We start from the raw sequence: 6,647 nt of genomic DNA, 5'->3' as shown, positions 1-6,647 counted from the left end.
ATAACAGAATTACAGCGCTCATATCACAGGTACATTCACTGTGTAAATATCCAAATTACAGCACTGATATTACAGGTACAGTAACTCTTCGAATATCAGAATTACAGCATTGATATTACAGGAACAGTCATTGTGTGAATATGAGAATTACAGTACTGGTATCACAGATAAACTAAGTGTGTAAAATTAAGAATTACATCACTGATATCACAGGTACAGTGACTTGATAAATATCAGAATTACAGCAAAGATATCATAGGCACAGTCAGTGTGCGAATATCAGAATTAGAGCAATGATATCTCAGGTACAGTTAATGTGTATTTATAAAAATTACAGCACTGCTATCACAGAATACTCACTGTACATTTCAACATTACAGCACTGCTATCACAGGTACAGTCAATGTAAATATCAGAATTACAGCACCGATATCACAGGTACAGTCAATGTAAATATCAGAATTACAGCACTGCTATCACAGGTAAAGCCAATGTAAATATCAGAATTACAGCACCGACATCACAGGTTTAATGACTGTGAGTCTAACAGAATTGCAGCACGGATATCAATGGCACAGTCATTGTAAATATCAAAATGACATAGAAATATAGAAGATAGGAGCAGGAGTAGGCCATTCAGCCCCTCGAGCCTGCTCCACCATTTAATAAGATCATGGCTGATCATCCAAATTCAGTACCCTGTCCCTGCTTTCTCCCCATATCACTTGATCCCTTTAGACTTAAGAAATATATCTAACTCCTTCTTGGATATATTTAATGAATTGGCATCAACTTCCTTCTGTGGTAGAAAATTCCACAGGTTCACCACTCTCTGGGTGAAGAAAGTCCTTCCTCATCTCAGTCCAAATGGCTTACCCTTTATCCTTAGACTGTGACCCCAGGTTCTGGACTCCCCCGCCATCAGGAACATCCTTCCTGCATCTAGTCTGTCTAGCCCTGTTAGAATGTTATAAATTTCAATGAGATCCCCTCTCATTCTTCTAAACTCTAGCAAATATAAGCCTAATCGACCCAATATCTCTTCATACGTTATTCCTGCCATCCCAGGTATCAGTCTGGTGAATATTCGCTGCACTCCCTCCATGTCAAGAACATCCTTCCTCAGATAAAGCAACCAAAACTACACACAATACTGATGGTGTGGTCTCACCAAGGCCCTGTACAACTGCAACAAGACCTCCTTGCTATTGTACTCGAATCCTCTCGCCATGAAGGCCAACATACCATTTGCCTTCTTAACCATCTGCTGCAACTGCATGCTTACCTTCAGCGACTGGTGCACAAGAACACCCAGGTCTCATTGCACTTCCACTTTTCCCAATCTATTGCCGTTCAGATAATAACCTGCCTTCCTGTTAATGCCACCAAAGTAGATAACCTCGCATTTATTCATATTATACTGCATCTGCCATGCAACTGCCCAATCCCCCAACCTGTCCAAATCATATTGGAGGTTCTCTGCATCCTCCTTACAGCACACACGCCCACCCAGCTTAGTGTCGCCTGCAAACTTGGAGATATTACATCTGGTTCCCTCATGTAGATCATTAATATATATTGTGAATAGCTGGGATCCTAGCACCGATCACAGCGGTACCCCACTAGTCACTAATATAATAGCAAAATACTGTGGATGCTGGAAATCTGAAATAACAACAGAAAATGCTGGAAATATTCAGCAGGCCAGGCAGCATCCGTGGAGAGAGAAACAGAGTTAACATTTCAGGTCTGGGACCCTTCATCAGAGTTTTGATGAAGGCCCTGTTTCTCTCTCCACGGATGCTGCCTGTCCTGCTGAGTAATTCCAGCATTTTCTGTTGTTATTCCCCACTAGTCACTGCTTGCCACTCAGAATAAAGACCCGTTTATTCCAACTCTTTGCTTCCTGTCTGCCAACCAGTTCTCTTATCAAATCAGTACCTTACCCACAATCCCAAGTGCTTTAACTTTGCACGCCAGTGCCAGTGCCCCATGAATTGAAACTCCTTCTTCCCACACCACTCTTTGGGCCACGGATTTAACAATCAGATCTGCTTGACGTATGCCATTTTTTATTGGCTCAGGTAGTAATCCGGAGATTATTACCCTTGTGATTCTGCTTATTAATTTAGAACATAGTTCCTGATACTCCCTCATCAGCACCTCATTCGTAGTTCTACCTAAGTCGTTGGTTCCTACATGGACCATGACAACTGCAACCTCCCCGTTCCACTGCAAGATCTTCTCCAGCCGTGAGGAAATAGCCTTTACCCGGGCTCCGTGCAGGCAACACAGCCTTCAGGCTCCCTTTCGAGGCTGAAGAGTACAGTATATTTCCCCCTGAATATACTGTCTCCTACTACTACAACTTTCCTTCCTTCTCCAACCACTTGGATGGCTCCCTGTACCACAGTGCCGTGATCAGTTTGCCTATCCTCCCTGCTGTCCGTTTCCTCATCCATACAGGCAGAAAGTACCTCGTAACTTTTGGACAAGGTCCCGGGCTACATCTTGGTTCCCAATACCTTCTTGACTCGTAATCACACCCTCCTGTCCCTGACCACTGTGGAACTCTAAAGTACTACTTAACCTAATGGGTGTGATTACTTCCTGGAACAAAGTGTTGAAACTGCCATGCATCTGCCCAATCACCCAACCTGTCCAAATCATACTGGAGTTTATCTGCATCCTCCTCACAGCACACACGCCTACCCAGCTTTGTGTCGTCTGCAAACTTGGAGATATTACATCTAGTTCCCTCGTCTAGATCATTAATATATATTCTGAACAGCTGGGGTCCTGGTATATCACTGATATCACTTGTACAGTCAGTGTGCGAATAACAGAATTAAAGATCTGATATCGCAGATGCAGTCAGTTTGAGTATGTCAGAATTGCATCTCTGACTTAACGGGTACAGTCATAGTGTGAATATCAGAATTAATAAACTGCTATCACAGGAACAGTTGCTGTGTAAATATCAGAATTTCAGCACTGATATTACAGTTACAGTCACCGTGTGAATTTCAGAATTACAGCTCTGATATCACAGGTACACTCAGTGTGTGAATAACAGAATGACAACACTGATATCACAGATACAGTCACTGCGTGATTATCTGATTTACTGCACTGATATCACAACTAAATTCAGTCTGTAAATTTCCGAATTGCAGCAGTGATATCACCGCTACATTCCCTCTGAAAATATCAGCATTACACCACTGCTATCACAGGTGCAGTTATTCTGTAATTATCATAATTATAGCACAGATATCACTGGTACAGCCACTGTGTATATATAAGAATTGCAGCACTGATATCACAGTTACAGTCAATGTGGAAATATCATAATTACAGTAGCGATATCACAGGTAGAATCACTGTGAAAATAGCATAATTACATCACAGATATCACAGGTACAGTCACTTCAAATATAAGATTCATAGGAACAATATCAAACTTAAAGTCAGTGTGCATATATCTGAATTGCAACACTGATATCACAGGTACAGTCACTGTGTAAATATTATCATTTCACTACAGATATCATTGGTACAGGCACTGTAAATATCAGATTTACAGCAATGATATCAAAGGTAAAGTGAGTATGTAAATATCAGAATTACAGCACTGATATCACATTTAAAGCCAGTGTGTAAATTTTCGAATTAGGGCAGGGTTTTCACAGTTACAGTCAGCGTGGAAATATCAAAATTACAGCAGCGATCTCTCAGGTAAAGTAACTGTGTAAATATCTGATTAACAACACTGATTTCACAGGTACACTCAGCGTCTGAATATCAGAATTACAGAGCTGATATCACACGTAAAGTCAATCAGAGAATAACAGAATTACAGCACTGATACAACAGCTGCACTGGGTTTGTAAATATTGAATTACAGCACAGATATCACATGTACATTATCCGTGAAATTATCAGAAATACGGCACAGATATCAAAGGGACAGTTATTGTGTAATTATCAGAATTACAGCGCTGATATCACAGGTGCAGTCAATGTGGAAATATCAGAAATACAGCAGCCAATATCATAGGCACAGTCAATGTTTGAATATCAGAATTACAGCATTGAAATCACAGGTACACTCAATGAGTGATTGCAAGAATTACAGCACTGATATCACAGGTACACCCACTCTATGATTACCAGAGTTACAGCATGGTTATCACAGGCATACCCAGTCAGTGATTACCGGAATTAAAACACTGATAGCACAGATACAGTGTGGGTGTAATTATCAGACTTACAGCACTAATATCACTGCTGCAGACAGTGCTGGCAATATCACAATTAAAGCAAAGATAACCCAGGTACAGTCAGCATATGAATATCAGAATTTCAGCACCGATATCACCGATACAATCAGTTTGTAAATATCAGAATTACACCACAGATATCACAGGCACAGTCACTGTGAAAATATCATAATTATAACCCGGATATCACAGGTACCGTCACTGTAAAGATCAGATTTACAGCAACAATATCAAAGTTAAAGTCAGTATGTAAATATCAGAATTGCAACATTGATAAAACAGATGCAGTCACAGTGTAAATATTAAAATTACAGCAGAGATATAATTGGTGCAGTGACTGTAAATATCAGATTTACATCAATGATATCAAGGGTAAAGTGAGTATGTAAATATCAGAATTATTGCACTGATATCACAGCTACAGTCTGTGTGTAAATTTCCGATTTAGAGTAGAGTTATCACAGTTAAAGATAGCGTGGAATATCAACATTAAAGCAGCGATATCCCAGGTAAAGTCACTGTGTAAATATCAGATTAACAGCAAATGATCTTAACAGCAAATCACAGGTACCCGCAGTGCCTGAATATCTGAATTACAGAGCTGATTTCACACGTTCAGTCAATCAGTGAATATCAGAATTACAGCAATTATATCACGGGTACAGTCAGTGTGAGAATATCAGAATTACAGCAATGATATCACAGATACAGTCAGTATGAGTATATCGTAATTACAACACTGACTTCACAGGTACAATCAATGTGCGAATATCAGAATTATTTTTCTGATATCACAGGAACAGTTGGTGTGTAATTATCAGTATTACAGCACTGATATTACAGTTACAGTCACTGTGTTAATTTCGCAATTACAGCTCTGATATCACAGGTACAGTCAATGTGCGAATACCTGATTTACAGCACTGATAACGCTACTAAAGTCAGTGTTTAAATCTCTGAATTACAGCAGCGATATCACTGATACATTCCTTCAGTAAATATCAGCATTACAGCAATGATATCACAGATAATGTTATTCTGTAATTATCAGAATTACAGCACAGATATCACTGGTACAGCCACTGTGTATATATCAGAATTGCAGCACTGATATCACAGGTAAGGTTATTCTGTAATTATCAGAATTACAGCATAGATATCACTGGTACAGCCACTGTGTATATATCAGAATTGCAGCACTGATATCACAGTTACAGTCAATGTGGAAATATCAGAATTACAGCAACGATATCACAGATACAATCTCTGTGTAAATATCAAAAAATCAGCACTGATATCACATGTATACTCAGTGTGTGAATACCAGAATTGTAGCAAAGACATCACCGGTATAGTTACTGTGTGACTATCATAATCACAGAACTGATATCACAGTTATAGTCACTGTGAAAATATCATAATTACAGCACAGATATCAAAGGTACAGTCACAGAACATCAGATTTACAGCAACGATATGAAAGTTAATGTCAGTATGTAAGTATTAGAATTGCAACACTGATATCACAGGTACAATCACAGTGTAAATATTATAATTACTGTACAGATATCATTGGTACAGTCACTGTAAATATCAGATTTACAGCAACGATATCAAAGATAAAGTGAGTATGTAAATATCAGAATTACAGCACCGATATCAAAGCAACTGTCAGTGTATAAATTTCTGAATTAAAGCAGAGTTATCACAGTTACAGTCAGCGTGGAAATATCAAAATTACAGCAGCGATGTCTCAGGTAAAGTCACTGTGCTAATATGAGATTAACAGCACTGATATCACAGTTACCCTCAGTATCTGAATATCAGAATTACAGAGCTGATGTCACATGTTCACTCAAGCAGTGAATATCAGAATTACAGGAATTATATCACGGGTACAGTCAGTGTGTGAATACCTGAATTACAGCACTGATATTGCAGTTACAGTCACTGTGTGAACATCAGCAAAAACAGCACCGATATTACAGGTACAGTCAGTGTGTAAATATCAGAGTTACAGCACTGATATCACAGATATATTCAGTGTGTAAATATCAGAACTACAGTACTGATATACCAAATACAACAATGTGTGAAGATCAGGATTTCAGAACTGATATCACAGATAAAGTCACTGTGTGAATATCAGTATTGTAACAATTAGGTTCAGTCAATGTAAATAACAGAACTACAGCACCGATATCACAGGTATAATTACTGTGTAGTTATCAGAATTACAGCCCCGATATCACATGTACAGTCACTGTGCAAATACCACATTTAAAGCAGTGACTTCACAGACACAGTCAGTGTGTAAGTATTAGAATTACAGCACCGATATCACAGGTACAGTCAGTGTGTAAA

Source organism: Somniosus microcephalus, unplaced genomic scaffold (genome assembly GCF_052327205.1).
Source record: "Somniosus microcephalus isolate GS21.2 unplaced genomic scaffold, FLI_Smic_1.0 unresolved_chr1, whole genome shotgun sequence".
NCBI lineage: Eukaryota > Metazoa > Chordata > Chondrichthyes > Squaliformes > Somniosidae > Somniosus > Somniosus microcephalus.
This window is presented reverse-complemented; position numbering follows the sequence as displayed.